The following is a 27,256-nucleotide window of genomic DNA, read 5'->3' on the forward strand; positions in this document are numbered from 1 at the left end:
CATACACTTCACGCCACTGAGTGTTCATTTATACTGTCTGTTTGGAATGAACCTTGCCTGGAAGTACTGTACTCCATTCAGGTCTCTGTAGGAGAGTGCAACCTTGCAGATTCCTAACGGGACGTGGGATCACAGCTCTAATTAATAATTCAAAGGCTGCAACCATCGGTTGCGTTTTTATTTACTTAACTTTTAAAGTAGAATGCTGTAGATTTTATTAAAAAGAAAAAAAAAAAGTAGATGAACTACTTCAGTCAGCCATTTCTGTAGTTAAAGTTTCATAGCCACCTGATAAACTAAACAGTTTCTATCCCCAGTAACTCTGACCCCTCAAACCCCCTAGATTAATTAGCTTAAATTATCTAACGTCATTAACCATCGCGTTTACTTTTAATGGGGCAGAGGCCCTACCTAATGATGTGATCAGTGCTGATTGCGGTTTGGTTTTGCAGTAGAACGAAAGGGCACGCTCCACAGTGTTCAGAAAAGTGATTCCAGATCCATCTCACAGTATTAAAACAAAAAATCGAGGGTGGCTTACAAAACTATTAGCAACAGTAATTTTTATCAGTATTATGTAACATATCAGATTTATTTTATTTAAAAAGAATTATTTATACCATTAACAGATTCTTATATATATTAATGTGGCTGAAATGTGCAGGTTAAATCTATTAACCAAATTATTTATGTTATATTAAGTGAGAAATGTGAAACATATGTAGAAAAAATTAATACACTACAGATTTAAAAGTCTAAAGCTATGAGCCATTATAAAATTAACGAACGGAAGTGTAGCACAACATCATTTCCATTTTAGTTCTTTTTATTTTTCTTTTTTGTTTGTTTTTCAACGTGGATGGTGGTGATGGTGATGGAAGCAATGGCATCCTCTGTCTTCAAGGCTTCCCGAAATAATTCACCATTCCCGGTCCCCGGGTGGAGTCCTTAACCCCCCCTCCTCGCCCGGGCCCGCCACCTACCTCAGGTCGCCTTTCTCCCTGAGCTCCCGAATCTCACTCTCTAGCCACGGACTGGCAGCGGTCAGCGCCCCGCGAAGCCGGTGGCACTGCCGCTCTCCGGGCGCCGGGACCACGCGCCACCGCCGCCCCTCTGCCCGGGCGCCCTGCCCGAGCCCCCCACGTCTCCGCAGAGTGACATGACCGAGGCCGGCTGCCCCCGAGGACCACGGGCCCGCAGGCTCCCCCAGCCTCGGCTCTCGCGTGCCGGAGCGCAAAGCACTACCTCCGGGCTCCCCGCTTCCTCATGTCCCGCAGAGCAGCTCCCACTCCTTCCCCAGCCCGAGGGATCGCAATAGCTACACTGGCTACAGGGGCCTGGAGGCAGGAGCCCTTCCTTCCGCGGGGTAGGTTCATTTGTCGTGTGTGTAACGCCACGGTCCTACACGCAGACTCATGTGGAGTGATTCTTTTGTGTAGCGTAGTTGGCATTTTTCTGTTACGAGTTGCTGTGTTTGTTCTGTTTAAAGCGTCGATGTTGTCCCTTCTCCATGCCCGCCTGCTTTCCGCTGTTTGTCCACACCTGTGCGTTTAATCAGAGGTACGGGGGTGTGTGCGAGGGTGCGTGCGTGTGCGCCTGGGCAGTTCAGTTTATTTCCCCCTTTGCTTTCTGTCCTAGAGCGGAGTTTGTATCGACCAACCCTTCTTTTGGCATTTTAACGAATTAGGTTTGTACTTTCTCACCGATGTATACTTTACATCAGTAGACTATGTAAAGTATTTTTGTGCACTTGATTTTATTGGTTAATGATGGCATTGATGTGGGTGCTAGGAGTAGTTTGTTTCAGTCCATACAAATTTTTTTCTCTTTTAGAGTTTTTATGGTTTCATGTAAGCAGTTAATGTAAATATTGTGAGCATTACAGGTCATGCGGTGTTGTAACATTTTAAAAAATGTTGCACCTACTTTACGATTAAAAAACTGGTCACTCATACTTGAATTTTGCCCTTAGAGCCATTTCTTTCTCTTTGCATTAAAGCATAATATACTTTTTTGATGGAGGCCCAACCCTTCTTTCTACCTTATTATTTTTTGTTTAATAAATCTCTATTTTTTCTAATAGAAGACTTAAAATGAAAATTTAAAAAAAAAAATACTTTTTGCCTACTTTCTAATTTAAGAGAGAATTCCTATATTTAAAAGGTGGAAAAAAAATACTCCATTGTGGAAAGTGGAACAACGCTTTTATTTGTCATTAACATGGCGCAATCACCCAGAACTGAGCTGGCTGAGCACAGCGAGCCCACAAAGTCGATCAGGATCTCGGTAGCTTAGGGCACTACGTGGTTCTTTGAGGATGTAAAGTGTTGCATATTCTTGTCTATTTATTTATTTATTTATTATGCTTTCTTTTGCTAAGTGGGTGACAATGTGGTTGAGTCATTCAGATGACATTCAAATTAAAGAAAATAATTCCTCTTTCTATTATGGTGCATTTTGTGAACACCATAAAAATATTTTCATTTATTCCGATGGATTTTCTTCATATTTTCACTTCTTAAAGAGAACGTTTTGCTGGTATCAGCTGCAAAAACATTATCCACAGAGGAAAGAAAAAAAGGAAAAAAAAAAAAAAAAAGACAACCCACCTCTGATGTCCCAGGTCTATTATACTCACAGTCTAAGGTTTTAGGGGTTAGAAAGAACTTAAAGGTGTTTCCTAAATCAGGTTTCTAAGTAATGTGATATCCTTTTGGAGTCCCTGAATTTGCTGGTATAGAGTTATTAGAGGGCTCATGGTGGACTGAATTACCTTAGGACTGCTACCTTTCTTAGCTACAGTTTGTATTTTGCTATGTAGGGTTGTAATGTGAGAATTCCAGAAGAGCAGTAGCATTAAAAGTGCTTTTCTATTTTTTAAAAAAACCCATTCTAGTCTTACTAAGAATTAGAAATTTTTTTATTATCAGTTTTGTAATTTTTGATAAAGTTGTCAATATTATGATTAAATCACCAGAAAAAAAAGTTCCTGTGATGTTCTCTTCGGGGCAGGGACTATGTCTCCTGTGTATTTGTAAGATGCCTAGCACAACGGGGTGCCCAGTCTTAAACGGGGCCATGGGCACCGCTATCAAATTAAATAGCAAACAACAAGGTCAAAGTTGATTTAAATGTATGAAAGCCAAGAGAATTCACAGTTAAGCCTAAAATCTGGTTACCTGTCCTTAGTTTGTGTCCTCCGTGAATGCAGTGTCATCCCGGGCAGCCTCTGGCAGGTAAGTCGAGGAAGCTGACGGCTGTTGAAGCTTTGCTCACGAAAACCAGGACGTTCTGATCCACGTCCAACGGCAGCGCCCCGTAGCACGGCCTCCAGTTCCCTGATGCTGCTCTTTGTACCGGCACCAACTGAGCAACCCGGCGTCCACCCTTGAGAGGCGCCTGGAAGTATCGTTATTAACCTGCTGCTTTCAGCTTGGTGCTGACTTACACAACCCAAACCACGCAAACAGATAATTTAGCTCAAAATCCGCTGCAAGCTCAATTCGAACCTAGGTCAGACAAACTCCAGAAAAACACGTCCAGGCTTCCAAAAAAGCCGCCTGTGGCTGCCCACGGCCGGCTGCTGCGGCTCCTCCAACCACGCGCTGCGCTGCCGGGGACAGGAGGTGAACAGCCACAGAGGAGAGCCCTCACTCGCCTATTTCGTGCGGTCCCACTCGTGCAGAGTCAGCAGGAGCCGTTTGTTGCCATACCGTAGGGTGCTGCTGCAACGTGCTGCGCAAGCACACGTGCCCCAAAAGGTCCCGCCAGCCTCGTGCAGCGCTGCGCGCCGGCAGGCAAAGTGGAGGAAAGCACCCTGAAGTGGAACCGCAACGCATCGCATTTGCTTCGCGCTTGGGAGCTAAGCGGTGGCAAGTCGGGCCCCCCTGGCTCACTTCGCTCCCTGCCCGGTTCTGCTATTTCTGTATTGGCTACGGACGCTCAAAAGAAATTCTTGTTGTGGCTTTAAAAAATCAGAGATTTGACTTGACTCAAAACAGCCCTCACAAAACACGTTCTGGAGAGATTTCATCTCTCACACTTTTACCTGCTGTGAGATAAGAATTTGTCTGTAATTGAATGCTGTTGCAACAGGAGATAAGGGTTTAGGATTTAGAACAGAAAAAAAAAAAATACAAGAGTGCTTTCTGGAAAATTCGATTCTAGAAAAGCCATGGAAAATGAGAAAGGTTTTCATATACTTCCTGGGGCTAAAGCTCAGCGGGGAGAGGGCAGCATCTCTGCAGAGCCAGACCCCACAGCTACTGCACAGACAGTGTGGGTTGTCAGGAGTCAAAGACACGAGCGTGCACGTGTGGGGTCAGCTGGCATGTCAGTGTCAGGCAGGAATCCATGCCGGTGAGTGAGCAAGGTCACAATCTGAGTCCAGCTTTCAGATGTGCTAAAATATTTCCACTAACGGATGGGAGAGCGAGGGCTCCCTTACAGCCACCTGCGTGGCGAGGTCCGGCGGGGCAGAAACTGTGCAGGTAAGTCCTCCCGCGGTGTCAGGGCCTACGGACTGCTACTTAAACCCGGTAACCAGGAGAGGCAGAAAAGAAAAATAAGTGTTCTTGCCCCAGAGAAATGTCAGGTACCGAAATTAAGGCTACAAAGAAACAATAGCCTAAAAATGTGAAAAAATAAATGCTTCCAGCTCAAAAAACAAAACAAAACCCCCTACACTGATTCTGTCTGCTTCACACTTACCTACAGTATGCGAACACTCACATCTGTGCGCGCGTAATCTGGGATGGAAAGGCGCAGCAGAGTCTGTGTTTAATCTTACCCCAGCAGTTCCCATCTCACCAAGTCACAGTCATTTTAGGCCTTTTTGAAAGAGAGGCGATTCTTAACTCCTGGGAGAAATACCACTTTCTTCAGTTCCAGCAAAATAATTTCTTGCTTTTCACTCTGAATTTTTCCTAGAGGGGGAAAAAAAATGTCGTTAAAATAACCAAAAGTGTAAGAGTTTGCCATTACGTGTGATCAGTTGTGGAATCTCTGTTTCTGAAGGAAAAAAAAGTAAATATTTACCCCTGAAAAATAAAACTTTCTCTATTTTGTTTAATTGTGGCCAAAAGGAGAACCCGTAGTTCCATTATTTAGTCTTGTACATCCTTGCAGTTTCAGACAAAACAAGACTTCGTAGCTCTTCCTGCCAATATGGCTACAAAGACATCCCAAACCCCCAACCCCACATAATGGAATGACTTTGCTTGGGCACAAAGGTGTCATTGCAGCGTTCAGAAATGGATACCCGAGTGGTCTGCCTGCTCCTTTGCCTGTTTGATTTGTAACACAATTTTCTTGGCTTGGGACTGGGGGGGGGAAGCACCTGGCGAGAAAGAAAGATGACCTGGGTACAAGGAGGCTCGAACAAAATCCTTGTCCACGTGAGAGAGAAGGAAGATGGCCCAAAAGAGACAGAGTAAACCTCGTCCAAACAGGCAGATCGTTCTCAGCACATGACAGAAGACCGTCCGGCTGCTGGCATCTGCTTCCCAGAAATAAGCACGAATTATTATATTAACTGATGAGACAAAAAGGTGGGAGGGGGATTGCAAACACCCCAAAACAGCTACTGGTTTTGCAGAATGTTTCCAAGAGCTTTTTTTTGTGTTTCAGCCCAGAGTAAGGCAGACTTCCAGTTACTGCAAAACCAAAAAGAGCTGCTGCGCAGGTGACAAGCGTAGATGTTTGAGGGGGATTCAAGCAGGAGACTTGGTGAGGAAAAAAAACACGTAATGAACTATATATAAAAATACTTGGAAAGAAATCTTTTTCAGTAACTTGCTTACACCGTTACAGTTGATGTCACCCCAGAACAGCTGTTTGTGGTTTCAGTTGCTGACAGCACTCAGCTCTTTCTTATTCAGGTATTCAAAAATTTATGTTACAACAAAGTTAATATAAATCAGGAAAACTGAGGCACTTGGGATTTCAGATATCACAGTAACCTTCCTGTTAATTTGTGTTTTAAGACATAAAGAAGGTTTGGGGCCCTTATGCACCAGGTGTTGGAGTCCTTGCATGCCTTGGAAGTTGAACTAAAAGCAGTACAAATTAAATTAAAAAAAAAAAAAAAAAAAGGTACAATGAAAGACTTCTCATTAGATGCTCATGCTTTGAGTTTGTGGCTATTGGCTCACCGGGTGAAGTCTTCAAGTCTTCAGAGCAGGATGCAGAACAGTGCTCTGTCCCCAGCGGTGGAAGGCAAACGTGCTCACTGGTGAGGAAAAGTTAATTAGTTAATTAAAATAAAAAGGGGGGTGGAGGGCGCAAAACTGCAGGGACTGCCCCAGGCTGCTCTGCAAGTTTTAGAAAGGAATTTACTCCCAGGAACTCACCCGAAGAGAAGCAGGATAGTTTTTAGACACTACAGCATGCGCTATGGTAGCGGATCTGCTGGTGTTGCACTACTTGAGCCATTAGTCGGAGTTAATTAACTAAGAAACCTCTCCCTGAGCACCAGGAAAGAAGGCAACGGACAGGAAGGGGAGCCAGACGGTGGGCCAAAGCCCCCAGTTTGCTTCTCTTAGAATCACAGATGAAGTGTCAGGAAAAGAACAATGCTACCTAAGCCTTTATAGCTCCTAACTTGGTTGTGAAGGAATGGTTGAAACAGACCATAAAGATTGAGAATTAAAATTAGATTTTTTAAAGTACAAACTTCAGGAAATGACAGTGGAAGCATGGTGTTTGCAACCCTAAAATCTGCAAGGCTGCTATTAGAAACAACATGGCAATAAATTGTACAGAAGCTGCACATTAGATCCTACTTTGGCACCCACTTTGAGTTTCTGTGTGGATCCTGAATCCAGGAGAACCTTCAAATGCCTTTCAAATGCCCTTCCCTTCCGTGCTCAGGCCAGAGAGGGGCAGGAGGTGACAGGCTGTAGAAGGGTGAACGTCTCCGTAGCTTGGCGCAGGAGCCCTGGCAGCGATCCCATCTGCAGCTGTAGGAAGAGGCAGGTGGCAGGAGTTCATCTTAAACATGACACGCGTGGGCACAGAAACACGTCTAAGCTACATGTGATTATTGTTAAAATATTTGGAATAGCTGTGGGAGAATTAGCTGAAAGTGCAGTAACGTAGTGAATTAAATCTGTACAGAGCATTTCCATCGCGGGCAGAGCTCGTGCTGAGGAAATTTTAACATCAGTTTGGATAAATACATATTTACACTTTACAGAGTAACAACAAAAATATCTGCATATGTAAGGATTGATCTACTTCCCCAACAGCAGAGATATTACTTAGATTCACGCACATAAGAAAGGCAGCAAAGCACAGCCAGCAACAAATTATGAATTATTCAATGCAAATGTCAAGTTTTAGTAGTGAATGTAGATGTAAATCTTTTTTTGAAAGGCTAAGCATTGCCATTAAGCAAGTCCATATGACACTGCATCTGTTGGCTTTCTTTTATATCATTTTATTTTTTATGCGTGTTGGGGAAAAGTATTGGGAATTCTGATACTAGAATTTTAATAACATCATTTCCCCAACTTCTGTTGTCTGTTGATTTAATGCTTGACGAAGGGATGATTTTTCTGGCAGAGGTTAAATCAGTAACCACTTCTTTAACTACCCAAGCCATAACTCTTCAAAATTTGCCTTTGCGGAGAAGTTTTAATGCTGAAATGAAGCCTCCACACATCGAACCAAGAAGTCGGATAAGTCGAACATTGTCGGAGTATCACCTCTTCATCTGGCACAGGTACGTGACGTTACACTGGATAGCTGCTGGAGTCACTCTGTAAAGATTTTTTCCACGGAAAAATGAATTCTGGATATAAAGTTGTTAAGTTCTCCCCTTGAATCTGGAATTACCAATGTCTCCAATTTTTGATTTTGAACTGCGCTGCCCTTGCCCACAACAGATGGTGGCAATTCAGCAGCATTTGTCCATCTTCTTCTGTATTTATTTTATTTCGGTATTGTTCTGCTTGTCCCCCAGTAGCTGCATTCAGACAAAGTCTGTTTGACTTCTTGCAAAATGGGGGAGCGGTGACGTGCCCGGGAAGAGCGGGGAGGTATCCGTTACTCTGCAAGCAATGAGAGGCCTGTGCTGGGGGACTCCTATCTGCTCCATATAATCAATCTGTCCAAGTATTTATATAGCTCCCATTATCCTGCGTGCCTCCAGGATAAGGAACTGAGAACAATCGCCCATTGTCAGTTTATGAAGCAACTTCTACATATTCCCTCCCCAAAGACTAAATACTTAATTAAGGAAATTAAAATTAATTACGGAATCTGTACGGCAAGATGTTATCACGCCTGTCCCCCGCCGCAGCTCTCTTTGCTGCTCCTCGTTCCCAGCAGAGCAGCTCTCAGACGATCCCACCCGGCGGAGGGTGCGCAAGCATGTCGTCACATCCCATCCCAGTGCATCCCATCTCATCGCTGGGGCCTCGGCCTTGGAAAAGCTCCTCCGTGCGCTGAAGGTCGCGCACACAAACCAGTGAGCTGATGCGTGGTGTATGACAGCAAACGCGCAGTGGTCTTCAAGAGTTGAGGAGAGGTGCCTTTACTCGGCGGTGATCATTTCATGTTTAGCAATACATAAACGCATAAGAGGCAAAGCTTCTAACAAGCCTGAAAGCATCTATGCGTATATTTTAATGATTGCTTGTACTTTGTTAAGCAAGAGGTTTAAACCTAGCCAAAGGATGTGAATGCCGTACTTCTATTAATTAGTTTCGAAATGAAGATGTTGCCATTGTCTTATTAGCTGTCTTACAAGGTTGTCTTGAATATCTAATAAGCTAATGGATTAAACAGCAAGAGCGAATGAAGCGCATTGCAAAGTTAACTGAACCCGCAGCAATGCGAACACATTTATTCACCACATGAAAGTGTAAGGGGTTCATTAATTTTGATCCTCAGACTTCCAGGAGACGACCATCCCGGAGGTGGGAAGTACTTTTAGAAGAGCGAGCGCTCCGTTCCGCGAGGCAGCCAGCAGCAGCAGCAGGCCTGGCAAAGGGGGCAGGCGTGGAGCCGGCGGCTGTCCGGCCACTGCCCATCGTTCTGCAGCCACCGGCTGCTTCCCCTGCCCGTACTCAGAGCCTGTTTTCTGAAAAGGACCAGTGACTGGTAATTAAAGGAGAGTAAACAGAGCCTCGTGGCTGAGATGCTCACACTTCTGGGATGTGTTTGGTGAGAGCAGTCACAGGGCAATGTAAATACTAGCGGCTGCTGCGGGCGTATAAACGGGAACCTCTGGCTCCTGCGGGTTTGGAGCACACAGCGTGCAGCAGTAACCTTCTCCTGGGGCAGTCGTTATAAGGCTGGGATGGAAGAATAGATGGTAAATGGTTTTTGTTTCTTTTAGCTCCCTAAAAAGCAGGCTACAGGAGAACAGGCAGTGCAGGGAATATGTCATACAACCCGTGAAATCATCCAGGCAGCATCTCCAAGCCAGCTCTCGCTCTCTCTGCAGTGGTCCAATGGTCAGACTGCACTGCCACTGTTCTCACTTGCTGAAAACTACCAGCAATGGGGGAAAAGATGCTTTTTGTGCTCCTTTCCTTCAGGCTGCACTGTTCCCAATGGAACATGACATGAGATTTTATCATCAGTATGAATTCCTCTGAGTCCAACTCTTAGGGCATCATCCAGGTAATGTGAATGCATAATGCTCAGGTTCCTCCTGAAACAGGACTAATAAATGGCTTACAGAGCTGTAACCAATTATGTGCCCTTTAATATGAGGCCTACAGAGTTGCTTGCGTTTTTTGTTGTTTTATTTTTTTTTAATGATCTCTTACCAGATAGAGATTTTCTCTTGAGAATTGCCATGAGCTAGTGGCCTCCTAAACCAAAAAGGGTTGTTTCAACTTTGTCCTTTAATAAAACAAAAACCGTGTAGAGGATGCCTCCTGACTAGAAGATAGCATTCTCTTCTGCTTGTTTCTGGATCCAGAGGATGAGTAAGAAGTCTTGAAGTTCAGATTTCTCAGAAAAAAAGCAAGCTAGAAAACAAGTTTTCTTTTAAAACCACTGATGTTACTGCTGCAAAAACGTATCAGAGCCCATTATTTTCAAGTAAATAAACAGCCTAAGATATTCTTCTCTGTCATTCTCAGAAATAGCCGCTTTTAACTGGTTTCACATTATCTTTTTGTCTGAAATCTGAATAAACTCTTATTTAATCCCTGTAGACAACTGCATCTGTTCAATTTTTCAGTGACATTAGAGAAGTTTTTCTTTATATTTTCTCCTAGAACATCTCCTAAAGAAACATGGTATAACTACAGTCCGCTCTCCAAAGTAAACGGAGCTAAATTTATTCCTGCTCCCAAGCAGCTTAGCCAAGACCCTTGCTGCCGTTACCTGCTTCTGCTTCTGGGCCAGGACTTACTGGGTTTGAACGGTCCATGAAAGCCGAATTGGCATTGCACAAAGGCTGCTTCATTTGGACAAGTATTTCTTCCTCCAGTGTCACTGACCTGCTTTTCCTTACTGCTAAGCAGTTCTGTTGCTCCCTCGTTCACTGGGCTGCCACGTGGTGCCCAGGGTACCCAGGTAAGCAGTTACACACAGTATTTCGGCAGCAGTCCCATCAGCGTGTGGAGGAATAGCACCAGTATGGAACTGTTTCTCCCCTGGACACCTCAAAGTCGTTTGTGCCATACCTGGAGCTTGTGGTCACCTAACACTATACAGTTGTCAGTTCTTTCCAATTTATGAGATTCGATTTTATTAGCTCACCTTCTTTTTTTAGGAGCTGGTATAGTTCCTAGGATGTGACACTAGATGTCAGACTGAAAAGCATTAATACAGAAACCCATTAGGACGAAATATAACGCTATAGGGAAGGCATGCAATGTAGAGCCATACGTTTTGTGCAGTAGTGCACGTAATTAAGGTGATCACCCAACTGGTGATTGACTTTCGTATTCAGAGTCCTGGTACAGAGGCAGACACCTGAAATCTTTGTTCAGGAATATGCCCCTGCAGTACTATTACTATAGTTTGTCTAGTGGGAAATCCTAATCATCTTCAGAGGGTTTTTAAACTGTGAGGGAAAAGCAGGATGCCCGAAGATGGTAGGACTGAAAAATCCACAGGATTTTTTGCCACTAAAAGAAATGAAGTTACAATACAATGTGGCTCTTCATCTTCCTGTTTGTAAACGTTGCCGTTCTGATTATGGCATTAAAAGTATTGCCTAAATCTTTCTTTTAATTTTCAGAGGACTTCACATCTACCAGCAACTCGCTGTACATTACAGAATAGTCTGGAAAAATGACAATCTGTCAAAGCTTCTTCTACGAGGACATGATTTAGCAGAAATATTCCATAACAGCATGAGTTATGCTTTCCTCTACCACAGTAATTGGCTTTATGTTTCAAAATATGAACCATTACAAATGATGCTTCTCTCATGTATCCAGAGGTACCTCATATTTATATCCCAGGACGTTTATAATATTGAAGAAATAGCTTGGGTTTCGTTTCTTTCATGACAGCTGTAGCTCTTTTAAGCATTATTATTAAAGAATATTTGGACAAGTTACTACCTATGTCTTTTTAGAAATCTTTTTTTCCGATTTTACCAAAAAAAAACCTGCCTCCCTTGATCTCTGTACACATTGTAAAGACTGCTTATTGATCTCAGCAAATGTCATTTGTTGAGTGCGTATTTTTTCTCAGTTCAGCTACAAATTAGCCTAGAAGTTTCACAAAACAAGTCTGTTTTAAGGTAGTTAGTTGTTGCTGTAGTTCTGATCTCTTACTTGCTTTTATTTCAGACAAACATACGTTAACTCAGTTTGTTGGAATCGATGAGTGAGGGTATATATTGGGAAGTGGTGTGGGTTTGAAGTGGGATTTGCTTTGATATTTCTGTGCAAATCCATGTGATAGCTCTCTGACTCATATAGCTGAAAATAGGTGGTGATATCAACCACAGAATTCTTTATCTTTTTTTTTTTTTTTCTTTTTCTTTTCTTGCTTAGCTAGCTGCTCCTCCAAAAATCCAGGTCATTATTCAAATCTGCACTTAGATTAAAACGCCAGATAGCATCGTTCTTACTCATTGATGAATCACACTGGAACAAATTTTGGTCCCACAGAACAAACTATATGTTGGCTTAGTCATGTCTGTTCAGCGAATCACATGTCGTGCTTAAATTAAGCACTTGCTTAAGGTGATTAATTTTTAATATAGTCTAGATATTTGCATGTTAGAAGACTTAAGACGATTCATATATTTAAGATTTACATTGAAAACTTCTCAAAGCAAAACCAGAGAACTGCGAATTCCACCCAAGGTACAGGTGCAGTTGTTATCTCCAAAACACACCAGTTTAGCTTGTATGATTCAGACAGGAATAATACTTTTAGAATGCAATTGACTGCTGAAAAACACGAGTTGCTAGTAACATGGCCTATTCTGCTGTTTCAAACTTAGCAAATTTAAGTCTTTCTCTTTGCCATTTTTTTGCCGTATCATTCTACACATAACTGCATCACCTGCCAGTGCACCGAGGCGCCGGCTGTCGCGCTGAGCTGCTGCAGCAGAGTGAAGTCATCAGAGCCACAGCGAGACTGCGAAGCCCGGTGCTGGGGGAAGGTGAGAACAACGCTTAGACAAGTCCTCGCACATCCAACGAAAGCAAACTTCAAGAGCAAAACAGAGAGAGGTAATTTAGTGGAGTAAAATATGAGCAGATGTTGTTAGCAACATACCTAAACGGACTGCCGGACATTCCTGAAAGTAAACGTGCTTTGTCAAGTCTAATTTCTAAATTACTTTTAAATATTGTTGTTTTGGAAGTGTTTGGTAACAAAAATCTGCACTGGGTGTGGTGATGCCAGCTTGGCTGCCTGCCACCAACCGCACCTAAAGGGAGAGGAGCACTCTCAGTATCCCCACATCCTGTGCTTTGTTGCCGCTGATAGCAAATTGACCTTTCTTGAAGATTTTTTTTTAATGTTGCTTGCTCCTCTCTCTGTAAAAATATCTGAATCTTTTAAACTGTCACCAAATGACTCTTTATATTGACAGAGCCAGTCTGTCCAGGATAACAGGAATTTATCTGAAATTACCATTTCAAAAATAAGCACATCAAGTAGATAATGCAAACAAAAACATTTCTAAAAATACCTATCTCGGAAGAGAGCACTTGTGAAATTTTACTGCAAGGAAGTACAGGAACTGAGGTTGTGACGTTCGGATTGTAAATCACACAGCAGGCAGAAATAGGGCTTTGTTGCATCCACCCATGGCTGTGGCTCCTCCATGCATAGTGCATAAATGGCAAAGTGGAAATTTGTTCTACAAGTTTATTTTCTAATGGATTAAGGGTATGTTTAAAAGAGTTCCAGAGAAAAATATTGGGAGGGCATTATGTCAGGAAATGCCAGCTGTTTTGTACAACCATGGATCTGGTATTTTCGCTGGGCATTAAGCAGCTATAAAGAATAGATTCTGTGATGCCCACATGATGTTTCGTGTAGTGTTTTAAAATCCAAGGGGCCCACAATGCCTCAAAACACAGCATGAGCTACTGGAAACAGTATCATCAAATCTGATGCTGTGGTAGACAACAGCTCCACTCTTCTTCTGAGCTGGAGAAGTACAAAAGCAGTGTCACAGTGCTGGTTAAGCATGACAGAGCCTTCGCCTGCAGTGGAATGAACACCTGAGGAGCTGTTCATCGAAAACTAGTAATCCCAACAATGCACAACGAGCTAGGGTTTATTTCTGTGGTGTCTTGTCGTATGTTGAGTCTATTCCCTTTCAAATTGGTAATCAGAGAAGCACAGAACATTTCATTAAGCAGGTGCCACCAGGAAAAGAAAGCCGTGTACAATAGAAACATCACTTCACAGTTTAGGATGTTTCTAGAACATGCTGCAGGTGACATGAGGGCACTGCCTTGTTAATTACCTTTTGAGTTGGTCACATAGATAGCGGTCGTTGGAGTAAAACTCAGGGATCTGGAACTCATCAGAACACACAAAAAAATCAAGGCTAAACAAGTCAACTAATATAAATATGGCTGCAGGACAATGAAAGCCCCCTTCTCTCCAGGGAAAACTGTGTTCATAGAACCCCCTGGTGGCTAGAGCCTGGAGAGCGTAACGCTGCTTACTTAGCGGTGATTCAGCCGGGTTCTTGCCACACGTTAACCACAGATATAATTGAGGCAAAGTGAGACAGAAAACAAAAGGGAAAAGCTTAAAACAATGATAAGAACTCCCTTCATGGCTGTTTCTTCGAGGAGAAGGTGGTTTGTTGTTTTTTTTGTTTGTTTCGGCAGTACTGCACTTCTCACAGTAAGCCTATGCAAGTAGCGTGTAACCAGAGCGTAAGGCTGATGGCCTGGTTTGGGGCAAGCTCAGCTGCATTTCTACCACCTTTTACAACAGATAAAATAGACCAGCATTCATGGGCAGTGGAGGCTTTCCTGATCATTCCTACATTGTTTGTTTTAACATTACTTGCTTGTCTGGGTTCTTCTGTGTATTTTCCGTTTAAATCTTGTTCTTATGCATAGCTTTTCTAAAACAATTCTGTCTATTAAAATCTAATAAGGCCTAGGGGAGCCTTTTGTTAAAAACAGATCGTAAAATTCTGTTCAAGCTTAGATAAGTTCCATATTATCAGCTCTTTGGGGAGGAAAACTAAGATTTTGTGCATCAGAAATATCAGAAAGTTTGATACCAAATCTGCGTGAAAAGATTTTTACTGTAATTTTCACTTTTGCCAAGTGATAAACCAGGAAACTCAGGGTCTACATTATTAGCTGATTAGTTAATGGTTGGTTTCATGTTAATAGACTTCTGCTTTTAGAGCCTCTGAAAAATAAGTAACTAAAGTGTTACTGATTGGGCATTAGTTGTGGCCCGGCTAACTGGAAGAACAAAAACGTAGCAAAATCATCACACAGCCACACTGTACAAGCTGTTTTACACCTCGGAGCCTCAGTTCTCAGTCCCTGAAGCTCAGCATGGCTGAGAGTTCAACCTGAACCACTTTTGAAAAGTTTCTCATTTATTGCTCTAGGAAGATCGTAGTTGTGAGGTGGCTGGGTTTGGTTTTGCAGGCACTAGGGGGCTGGAGGAAAAGGGGAAGCTTCAGCCAGCCTCCAGTGTAATGCTAACACGTATCGTGTCTCCAAGACAAGAAGTGGATCCCCATTTTTTCAAGTTTCATTTTTAGGATCTTTTGATAGACATATCCCCTCTGTTCCCATGTGTCAGTGTAAAATACAGGTAATCTCTGAGAGCCTGGCTAGCTAATTTTTCTTGAGCATTGCAACACGGTCCCACGCAGTATTGGTAAGGAGCCCTAGAAACCGTGTTCCCACTGCTTGTGCTTCACACGTTTCAGCCATGGAAGGGCGTGGAACTGCAGCGCCAGCGTTGCTCAGCCTCCATCAGCCAGCTGACAGGAGAGCCCTTCAGAGTGAAGGTGTCAGCCCGGTACCTCCTTTTTAGGATCACAGGCTCATTTGGGTTGGAAGTGATTTCTGGAGGTCATCTGCTGTGAACTCAAAGCAGAGCCACACTGGGAGTTGGGTTAAGTTGCTCAAAACTTTGTCCAATGTGTTTTTAAGTAACTCCAGTGACAAAGGTTTCCCAGCTTCCCTGGGACACTTTGTCAGCTTCATCTAAAGTTCCTTCCATGGCGGACCTCTAACAATGATTTTGAACCAAAAGTGCAATTTTCTATGCCCGGTTTCTGTAAAAGAGAAGACACAGAGCTGGCATGGCTATCAGTGGGACCGCATAGGTGCTCAGCAGCTGTTCCTGGCAGGGCACCAGGCAGCTCGGCGTAGCAGAAGGATTATGCCTTAAATACATTGCAGCTATTTGATTTCCTGAAACCTGGGCACCAGCTGCATTTCATCCTGTCCCACTGTACCAGTGTCGCAGGCAACATCTCCCTCACCTGGAGCATACTTGTGACTTAGCTGACCTTATTTCTATATTTAGCTTTGTGGCTAATAGGAAAAGGGGAATTACAGTATGAAGTCGGTGTCTAAGCCTTGCAGATGATTAGTTAACACTGATAGGCTGACTGGGATATTCGTGGAGGCACATTGCTCCTGGTTACACATTAAAATATTTTTCCTAGGACATAACTTATGGCGGAAGAGTTGAGCCATTTGGCACATTCATCCAGTCAATATTCTTTCTTATAAGGTTCATAAATACAAAGTTTCCTGCCACAGTCAATTTTGCTAGAAGTGAGACACCAGAAAACCCATTTTAGATCAATGGGAAGGGGCTTGCAGAGTTCCTGTAAAAGTGCTCCAGTGAAGGACAACTTTCCTGACACCTCCCAGAACTGTGGGTTCTTGAGGTCACAGGCACAGTGCAGCTCAGATCAAATATGATGACAGATACAGGAATTTCAGTAATGACCCCCCCATTCTGAGAATAAATATTCTTCCTCCTTCTCCTCGGTGATCCTCAGTGTCAAATTGTTGTTTCTGTATTATTCTTGCACTGACACAGTGCCGTGTCACTACTTCTTCGGCTAATAGCAATTCAGAATAACCATTTTCTTTCATTTTCCAGATTATTTTTTCTTGATTTTGCCACTAAAATGGTATTATATTTTGCCGCGAAGTGGCAAAACCATATCAGAAAACCTTGCTAATGTCCTCATAACTTTAGAAGGCTACACATTCAATAAGCCCAAACCTTCAGACAAAGAAATTGCTATTGGACTAAATCTGTGCATTTATTTTTCCTCTTTGACAGCAATACACTTTTTCCTGCTACAGCCACTATACAAAAGTTTTATTGGCTTAGTATTGAATATCACAAGAAATTGATTAGCAAGTGTTGTTTGTTGTTTTTTGTTTGTTTGTTTGTTTTTAATGGGCAGCTATGGGTAGACAATACTTTGTGTGCAGTTGTTATTATTATTTTTTAAATTTTGAGTACTCCCCGCTGTTCATCAAGTCCCTGAGTGGATAGCATCTCAGAAGAGTGGCTACACTAACTAGAAGGAAATCTTTCTTTACATCTCTTATTGCAGTTATTGTAATTGAAAACTGTTCAGTAGTTAAGGCAAGAGGAGAAGGTATCATTATATTTTGCTTTTAAAGCAAACTTAGGTCTGTTATTCTTTTTGATCAATTAAAGTGTAGTCCACGTTGCATTGTTAATTTCACTAAAATGAAGACTCTTGGTAGTTTGAAAGTGTACTTTGAATAATCTGTACAGGTTTGGATTACAACTCCTTGCAATTCCTATGGTTTATGGATTGTTTTCCGCTAACGGATTAACCTGTGACTTCAAGAAAAACTCACAAAAATATGTGTTTAAAATTAAGAAACAACTGTGCAAGGAAATTCACGAGCAAACAGCCACTGAATACTTGGGAAAAAAAACGAAATGGAATCATTTGGGCTCTTTCAAAATTAAACTATTGCACAGGCATTTTTTTTCAACTGGAGATTTATACTAAAACTCCAGTATCTTTTTTTTTTTTTTTAATGTAATGGCAGTATTTTCCATTTTTGTAACTCTCCTTTGTTTCTATGCATGATTAACTAGTGACAGTAGTCATGTACATACTGAAACAATAACAGAACCAGTCATTGTTTCATCTTACAAGATTTTTGCTACACCTGGAGTAGCCAGAAACCCTTGGTGTCCTGATTTTTGATTTCATGGGCATTATTCAGATGTCAGGCTTAGCAATTCTCATCATGCCTGCAACATCCTTTGATTTTCCTACAATCAAGTATGTGGCGTATTGCACAAGTGTTACTAAAGGCTTTAAAGTTTCAGTAGCACAAAGCAAATCTTGCCAGAAGTTTGTCTTGCATTGCGTCACCGTGCTTCACTGTCGGCTAACAGACAGAAAGTGAAACGGTTGCAACTGTTTTTCTAGTACTGTTGAATAATGCTTGTCTCTTCAGAGGTTGTTTCACATGACTTACCTCTTCTGTTCTTTTCTTGTTTTCAGCTATTTTCAGCTGCTCTCAGTCCTCTATATACTGACTCTCCTGGGCGGTTGGTTGCCATGTGTACCTCACTACCATTTCCCTTAAAACAAAAGAATTGTTTTATGAAAACAAATACTACTAGTTCCTACCAAACAATTTTCTATGTACACTGAAAAGTGGTAATAAGAATGGTTTACTTAACAGACTAAGAAGAATAACCTGCAGACGGTGATAATCACCCCTGAAAATCCTCCCTGTACACCAGTGACCTGTGTGGGAAGCAAGCTAGTTGCGTGCCCTCTTCCCTCTAGAAGCAGTGCTTTGGTAGAAGCAGTGTCCTCTCCCACCTGAAATCAGGTAGCACTGACATGTCAGAAGTTCCCACGTGTCAGTCTGCAGTTATCTAACAGGAATAAAGGTACAGCTGCATTTACATCCCTGCCATAGGTCCCTGCTTGCTGTGGCCACTGCCTTACTGCTGCTCAGGCTCATCAGAGCGAATCCAGGCACTGGGCTGTGTCCTGCCCGTGAGCTACCTTAGGAGACCTGGGTAGTCCTGAGCCTCCTCAATGGGGTGAGATGGTCCTACTGCACCTCTCCAGTTAGTTAAATTGATATTTAAAGTATTTATGACAAAACGATTTTTCCTCTTTATCTTAGTGAAGCTCAGGTTAGTTTGGTGGACAGGTACGGTTTTGTCTGCACAAAGCCTGAGCTCAGGCACAAGAAGGAGGCTCTACACATCCAGCTTCATGTTCAGTCTTAGAGGAATGCATGATTAGACTCAGCTGTATGAAAATACCCTCTAAAGCTTAATTCAACGTGAAACTAAAGCTCTCAGAGGTGTGACTGGCATTACTCATACAGTGAGAGTGCTTCTGTAATATGCACCGAGCTTCCCCATTCTTGATTACTCAGCTCTGTCCCAGCAGAGTTTGTGGATGCTCCAGACTGGCCTTCCTCAGCTTCTGACAAGCAAAACACGGTGTGCGCTGCTCTCCCAAAGAGCTGGACTGCGCTCCAGAAGAACAAACGGAAAGCAGGTGAATGTGCTAGTAGGCAGACTTCTCCCATCTTTTCAGGGAACAATGCCGAATCATTAGTCACTTAAACACAAATAAATTGCTCGGTTGAGTGCGGCTCGCGGCGTTGTTCCTGGGGAAGCGATAGCAGCTATAGATGTGTGACTTCCCTGGAAGCAAGTCTTCTGAAGTGGCTACGTATTTATCTAGATGTTATTGTACACGTATCAAGATATTTCCAAAGCGGTCACAAACGGCGATCAGCAGTGACTTGGAGGAGGAAATACCGTATCAGATTTACGATGACTTAGGTCTGCATAATAGAAGTGTGTTTTTTATGTTTAAAAATCTTTTTTGCAACGAACTACAGAAATTTGGAGCTTGAACACTTTTAAATCTGTTTGTTCACTGCATACATTACAACAGAAGACTAAAAACTTTGTCATTATTGTGAATTTATGCACAGAGTATACTACAAACAGAGCTGCCACTGCACTATTCATTGTCAATGTAACACTTTCATTTTCCTTTTCACTTTTCTTGGAATCAAGCTAATATTTTTGTCTCTTGGTGCATAGCAATGCTGTTGAGAGACGCTTGTTTTTCTCTGCTTGCTTTCAGTCCCATTTTCCAGAAAAGTGGGGGAGGTACAGAACACACAATGACACTACTCTGATACAAGTGATATTAAACTTCCCTCTGATGAGCGCTACAGACAGATGAAACTGCCAGCTTTCCTCCAAGGGAAACACCTCCACACTACAATTGACAACAGAGATTTGGGACAGGGAAATTGCTGCGGAGCGGGAGACCGGGGTTATTTCTGCACAGTGCCTATCATACACGAAAGCAGAGGAAGAGGAAATCATTCTCACAAAGTGGCCTTTTGAAAGCGCTGGTTAAAGGATGTTGTGCCATCCTTTTATTGCCCAAGCCTGGCAAACCTCAATAGAGAGCACGAGCAGCCTGCACTGCTGGGGACAGCTGATGAGACCCAACTCGGTGCAACCTACAGGGCAGCCTCCTTCCACCCCTCTGCTACCCTAGCTGCGGGGAAGCTGTAGAGTTTTCTTTTTGTGGGGGTAGGGAAGGACTCAAGAGTCTGAGAAGAAGACTGAGATCTGACGGCGTGCACGCTCAAAAGCAAATAAGCAGATAAAGGAAACCAAGCCAGAGGAGAGAAGGTACAGCTTTGCTCGCAGTTACGCGAGGGGCTTTCTGCCACGGCACCTCAGCACCCACGCCTGCCCAGCCTGAAGGCGCCGTGTCTCCCTTCCACTGGGCTCCTGGTCGGGCTCCCCGTGCCTCCCGTCTTCCCTGCGCTCAGCCCTCCTACATGCCTCTCTCTCCCAGAGCGGGCTGAACCAAAGCAGATCAGCCGCACAACTGGGCGGGCAGGAAAAATGCTGCCATTTTTATCAGCACGAAAAATTAGATTATCTAGGCCGCTATTCCACAAGACAGCAATTATCGAGATTGTTTTGGGGAAGCATGTGGCTTTCGGAGTATTTATGCTTCGTATATTTCCTGGTTTACTTTTACAGATGCTGGCAAATATATTTTTAGAAAGCAGACCCACTTCTGCCCTTATGCTAAAATTCGGCAGACTGATGAAGCTTCTAAGAGGAAACAGAGCACCCTGTACCGCTGGGGCAGAGTTTTCCACAGGTTCCCCTTTAGTCAAGTTCCTTCAACTCTGGGTTCTGAAGTCAGAATAAAAATCTTAAGTTTTTAATGTTCCATTATTCTTAGTTTTTTTGGCAAGCCTAACAAAATCATTGATGTACCAGGGAAGTGGCAGAATGGGTTTGATTTTTTAAAAAACTTTAACACAAGCTGGGGAACTCCTAGCTCCTCAAAACACGTTAGTTTAAAAAAAAAAAATCCCCCCAAATTCTTGTATTTGCCTAGAAGTTGTGAGACATTGGGATAAATCTGTATATATCTGTAAGCTTGGTTTTCAAGTTTTTTTCTGCTAGATTCTTCTAGTTGACGGCTGAGTAAATGTCTCTCTTTTTAAGGCCTACTGTTATTCTCAAAAACTTAGTGGTGTAAATACGATACTTATTACACACCAATTATAACAGCAATTTCCTGGCTCTTGTCATAACCATTGGCTTCCTCTTCCCTAGTCACTGCGTTGTAAAGTTGCCTTCTCCAGGTGGTAAAAGCAGGCGAAGCGCAGTGTTTACCTGAATCACACAACACGCGCCTCGGCGGCAAGGAAAGCTGCGCTGCCGTGCAGTGCCCAGGAAGAGAACAGCCGCGGCGCTCCGTCCATCATCTGGTTCTGTTTAGCGCAGAGGGGCTTCCTCGGTCTTGTTGTGCTGAGGGGGAAGGGGAGAGACTGGGAAAGAGCAGATGTTTGTCTTAAGGGAAGTAATAAAAATCTGTGCCGAGATTTTCTCATATACAGGAGGGGTTTGGTACTTAGGCTGTTTGGCATCGTCTCCTCCCGTTCGCTTTCACATGCAGCACTTGGTGACACAGCCGAAGCTGTCGCTGCCAAGCCACGAGCCAGGCTGCCACGCTACCTGGGAGCGACTGCTCCGGCTGACTTCAGCGATCGCGCTTCACACTTTCGCTGCAATATCTGCACGATTACGCCCTGCGATGTCGGTGATGCTGCGCTGGAATCTCCTGTTCAGTCTTGAGCGTCAAACATTAAAAGAAGCTCGGATCTCCTCATTGTTGATCATTTTTCAACGTCAAATGATGTCAAATAGGTTGAAAATCTTTTGACAGTCTTTTTAATGCTTACTATTTTCAGTGGGTTTATCTTAAGACCTGGTGACTTCTGTAATACGAATACATGTAGCATATTTGAGCTATGAATTTCCTTAGTACATGCTCTTTGGCGATAAGAGTATAACAGTAGAGCTGTTTCAGAACACCACTTTGTTTTCAATTGCACCAGTTTTGCTTCATATTCTATCCCTGCCTGTTTTAAAAACCAGTCTTAGATTGCTGTGTTTCTGAGCTGTGCTGTTAAAGGTGGCTAATGGCTTTACTGGACACTCTGCACATAGCGTAAATACTAACACGGTGTGACGGAGATGAAGACAGACACGTAAGCATGAAGAACAAACTTCAGCCTACGAGGTAAAACTTAATGTCTTTATAAGCACCTAGGAAAGACCTTTCTTAAGCGAAAGCTTTTGGAGCCTTAGAGATTGGTATCTGTTGGGCAAACTAGCTCTTTTATGTAGTCTGTGTCAGATGTGAAAGCAGTGTGTCATATAAGTGTACAGGTTTATGGAGGATAATTGCAAGACAAATCCATCTGGTTTCATGATTGTGTTGTTGTTAACTTCCTTGTCAAGTTGTGCCATAAAAGAGCACAATCACAGTCAGGAGTAGATTCATCTGTTGCCTAAGAATCCAAGACAGAATGACAATAGGAAATAACTGCACCAGGTTCCTTCAAAGAACTGGTGACCTTTCCCAACGCCTTTGTTAATCTTCAGACTTATTTTCCTTTTAAATGTATTTCTTGACATAGATATTTTTGGTATGGGACTCCTAAATCAGAAGCTTCCTGCTGCTTCCTAGCTCAAGAATCTTTCATCATTTTACCTTCCTGCTATAATTTTGGGAATAAGCTATTTTCATAGCTGCCTTTTTATTTAGTTTTATGCAGTGACCATTGCTGTTAACCTCAAGATTTTAACTTAATTTTCAACCTTTTAATTTTCATTCAGTGTTTTAAATCTCCCAAGAAGCTATTTCGTACTAGATCTCAGGTTTTGGCTGATCGGTTTTGGTGACCTTAAAGAGGAAAACGTGCAGGGAGACAGTCCCTTAAACCCTTTGAATAATTTGAAATAGAAATGGTTTGGAACAGCTGATACATTTAACTCTGAACATTAGCCACTAAGAATGCTTAGTAGCTACTTTGATCAAGCTCTTTTTCCTGACAAAACCCCCTTTGAAATGAATAGGACAGAGGTTCCTTTCACTTCAATAGGAGTTCTCAGACACAGGGAGAAAGAAGGACTTCATAACCTTTAAAAAGACTCCCCTAGTCCATTCATATATCTCCTGGAAAGCTCAGCACTTTTTCCTTGTGCTGAAGTTACTAAGCCAGCCTCCTGGCTACTTCACGGTTCCCTTCTAGTGAAGCTTTGCTTAAACATGGGATCAAAACACTCTATAATTAGGCTGCTGCTGCTGCTACCAAGGCAGGAATCCTGAGTGTGCAACAGATAAACCCGTGAGTTCCAAAATATTTGTTAACACAGAACCATCGACTCATCAGCATCACGTTCATAATCACGTCTTCAAATCCTCATGCACTGTATATCTGGAATGTTGCAGAAGACGACAACAATTCCTCTGTACACTTTGTATCTTGAGGGTTATTTTTGTTTATTTACAGCCAAGTCTTCAGCACCCCAAAACTCTAGCTATATTTCAGCACTTCAGGCTGACCTATACCATGCCTTTTCATAGGCCATTAACCACTGCTGAAATCCATGTTCCTACACTGTCCATACTTTTTTTTTTTATACTTCTTGTACTTATAGGGAAACAACACACAAAATAAATAACCATGACATGCTCACGACGTCGTATTGCAATAATGTACGCTGAGAATTCTTGACGTGATCATCCATAAATAATGTTTCTGCTCAGTGTAAGACTAACGATGTGAGGTGTATATTACTAGCAAAGAAAAGAAACAGCAAAAACTTGCAAAAAGACGACCAGAAACAACCCAATCTTTAGGCAGCGACCCTGTGAACAAGCATTCCTTGTGCTAGGTGTCATTATGAAGAAACAGAAACAAAAGCAAGAGCACGCCGTGTTAGAGCTGATAAAGCCTGTATCTAAGTTACGATACATGCTCTTCCTTCCAGCTCCTACCTGTATCCTGGACGTTCTGTGCCATGATAAACTATTGTCTGGTGCAATGTTAGCAGTGTTCTTGTAAGCAAATGGTATCTTCTATCATATAGACCAGAAGCCTGGGAAATCTGAAATACAAGTGGTTAGAAAAAACATTACGGTATTTGCTCTGAGCCAGACCATTCTTTTTCATCCTAACTGATTTATATCGATATATGTGTTCATGTGAAATTTGGGTATTTTTGGTCCATCCAGTATGCAAGTGTGTATACTCAATCACCAGAATTCAACTACTGAACAAATAATTTTGTTTGAAATGTTGTTTTCTTTATTTGTGCATCAAAAGTAAGTTATCTAGAGGTCAAGTACAGCTCACAACAGCTGAAATTCTTCAGAAAACCTGTAATATTTTACAGGATGTATGAACTGAGTATGTACTGAAAAGATGTATGGTTCTGGCTTAAAGCTAAGCTACATAATGTATTAATATAAGTTGAAACTTTAGTTCTATTCATGTTCAGCTATGTGCAATGGCTTTTTGGACTACATAAAAAAAACCCTCAGCATACTACAGGGCATAATTCTAAAAAAATTGCATTGCTTGTGGAAATAAAATAATGGGATGAGTTTAGGACTAAGAGCCGCCTTGAGGGTAAATGTGCTGTATTTCTGTTCTTTTTTTGGTTTAAGCAGTGGGAAAGAACGAAACATGCACACAAAGGAAAAAGGTTGTTTGTGTCTATTGTTCAGTTGTGCTAACTGAAAAAGCAAAAAAAAAATCTTATGGCAGTGTAAAATGCCTCCTTCTTGATAGGAGGGAATCAGAAAGAGGAAAGCCCTGCTAGTCTTTTAGCTTCTGGAGGAACTACTTCAGGAGGAACTGCCTGTTCCATGCAGCTAACCTAACATTTTAAAATACTTTATCTGTACAGCAGGGCTGTAAGAGAATTTACACAATGGTATTTATACAGAAAAATCATGAACCACGAGCTGGAACTGCATTTTATTTCCTTAGTGTGGAATTTATGCCTCTTATACGCTGTTTGTCAACTTCTGTAGGGGAAGCTCACAGTTGGGCACAATTTTAAATGCCTGAGCTAACTTGCGAAGATGGGTCTTGGCAGGTGAGGTTGAATTCAGTTTAGCACTTTCTCTAGGCACCCAGTTTAGCAGCTGATAATTAAGACAATTTCAGGCAGTTGCCTGGTGGGGGAACAGTCACGGAATTCTCATCCTTTCACTAGATCACTCCCCAAACTGCTAACCTAGCTCCTGGGCTTCCGAGAGCTGCAGCGCTCCCTTTGCCACCACCTTTGTCTAGATGAGACAGTTAACACGACTATCCTTATTTCAACTTTCAGTTTCTCAGACGCAGCTTTTTGGGACCCGATTGCTCTGGAGGGCTGAGATGATGCACTAGATGCACTGTTTCCAGCTCAGGAAGAGCCCACGGATTAATTTCATTTACAATCTCCAGACTGGCACTGCAGAGTAAGACTGAGAATCTAAAGCTCTTGCAGAAGTGCACTGCAATTACTCTTTGGAAAATGGCAATCATCTGCTGCTACCGATCACTGGCGAATCAGTTTGGGGAAGTCAACTTTGGGCGTCAGAAGTTTGGCCACTTCTAAAATGTTGCTGAGCTATAAATTCTAAACTACAAACAATACAACTTTTAACTATCTGTGCAAAGAGAAACATTATCTAAAGCATCTCCTGCACAGTTTGGGCAACTACAAGCAAGACTGGTACTTAGTTCTCTGAACTGGTTTATGGCATGCTTCTGCATAAAAGGGTATTGATTCTAATCCAACTCAAGAATCGTCAATCTTTAAGAACAATAAATATTTAAGGGAGTTATAAGTAAGTGCATCTCAGTCTAGTAGTGTCTCACAGCTTTGTTATGTGTTTCTTTTCTCATAATTTTAAAGCTTCATTTGTTCATATTTTCATTATATAACTGAATGTTAAACTGATGCTTTCACTGGAGTAGCTGATACAATTTCTAGATCTCTTTCCCACACTGATTTGGGTACATGGGACATGAACATAAACTTATTGTTGCTTCTTTTTTCCTCTTGTAAATTGTGTTCATCACAAACAGTAGTTGCATTTACTGTATAAAACTACACAAATAACAAATGCGTAAGGTAACTAAAAAATGAACTGCAATGTAGAGCTCTAAGGTGGAGATGAGAAAAAGCAGCTGACCTGAGCTTAAGATGTCAAGGTAATCTGGAAGTGATGAGGTACATGAAGTATGAAGGGCTCTGCAGACTAAAGTCAATATACTGGGTAGATGTAGGAAGCTCTGGGATGCTAGAGGACTGGGGCTTTGTCCACACGGGGAGCTCTTCCTTCCAAGTTGAGGACGCTCTTCTGAAAGTTGGACGCCGTGCTTGTTTAGCTTAGCATGCTTTGAAAGTGGGCCAAACCAAACAGGAGAGCAAGGCTCTTTTACAGCAGAGGAGCATCACTGAACACAAAACACAGAGCTGTCACTGAGTAACTCCAGATGTACAGGAAAGTCTTTAATACAAATGAAGCTCCTTACTTTGCATGAAGTGGAAATTCTGCCCCTCCTCAAGACTAAGTCCATGTAGAGTAATACAGGAAAACACTCTTGAAGAAAACAAAATAGAACAGGACAAGCGTGAGTTTGTTTCTGAAGTGTCAGTTTGTAATATTACGTGGAGTCCATGGCGTTTACACAGCATGTGTCTGTAATTCACGGGGTGCTTTAACAGCGAGCGATGGTGCCTCACACCGCCGTGCTGGTGTTCATGAGGCAAGGCAGGGAGCTCCGAGCACCTCGGCCGCTGCCTCGCTGAGGCACCCCTCGGCTGCCAGCCTGCTAACCTGACAGAATTCCTCTGGCAGCTGCCTCTACTGCTGGAACACGTTTTAATCCCCAAATAACGAGCGAGCGGGAATAATTTCAGATGAAAATATAAAACGAGCACACACCGCGGGGTCACGGCCAGGCAAACTCCGACAGGTGCCTCAGGGCTGGTGCTGAGGAGCCACACGCGGCCTGAGGCGGCCGATCGCTACTCTCAGGCAGGCGCTCCTCTTGAAGTTTAAAAAAATAAAAAAATATATATATAAAAAGCGCTGTACGTTTAGAGGTAAAATCCTAGATGTGTGAAGCTCTGTGCGACCGGGGTGCCCCCTTCCCTGAGGAGAAGCGCGGCGGGAGCGGGGCTGCCTCCTGAGGCGAGGACGTGAGGCGAGGAGCCGCAGCCCTGCGATGCGCGCGGGGAAGGAGGGAAGGAGAGAGGGAGGGAGGGAAGGAAGGCGCCCCCCGGTCCCGGCTCCCCTAACGTCCCCTCGGTTCCCCTCATGCCCCGTCCCGTCCCGTCCCGTCCCGTCAGCGCCGCCTCCCGCCGCCCCCGGCTGCGCGCGCACCGCGCCGGCCGCCATCTCCCTCCTCCTCCCTCCTCCTCTCTGCCCCCC

The 27,256-nt window shown here is 42.9% G+C and overlaps 1 long non-coding RNA gene across 2 annotated transcripts; it reads right to left on the reverse strand.

Moving 5' to 3' along the window:
• Window positions 1-148: 148 nt before the first annotated feature.
• LOC308197915 lies at window positions 149-27,149 on the reverse strand. Of its 2 annotated transcripts, none has more exons than XR_013953427.1 (3): window positions 6,831-27,149; window positions 6,153-6,229; window positions 149-4,925 (listed from the first exon to the last, which is right to left on the reverse strand). It is a non-coding gene; the product is annotated as an uncharacterized lncRNA (long non-coding RNA). The 2 variants fall into 2 exon arrangements; XR_013953428.1 differs by having other exon boundaries at window positions 6,795-27,149.
• Window positions 27,150-27,256: the final 107 nt, after the last annotated feature.

Source organism: Anser brachyrhynchus (assembly GCF_964034855.1).
Source record: "Anser brachyrhynchus genome assembly, chromosome: 7".
Classification (NCBI taxonomy): domain Eukaryota; kingdom Metazoa; phylum Chordata; class Aves; order Anseriformes; family Anatidae; genus Anser; species Anser brachyrhynchus.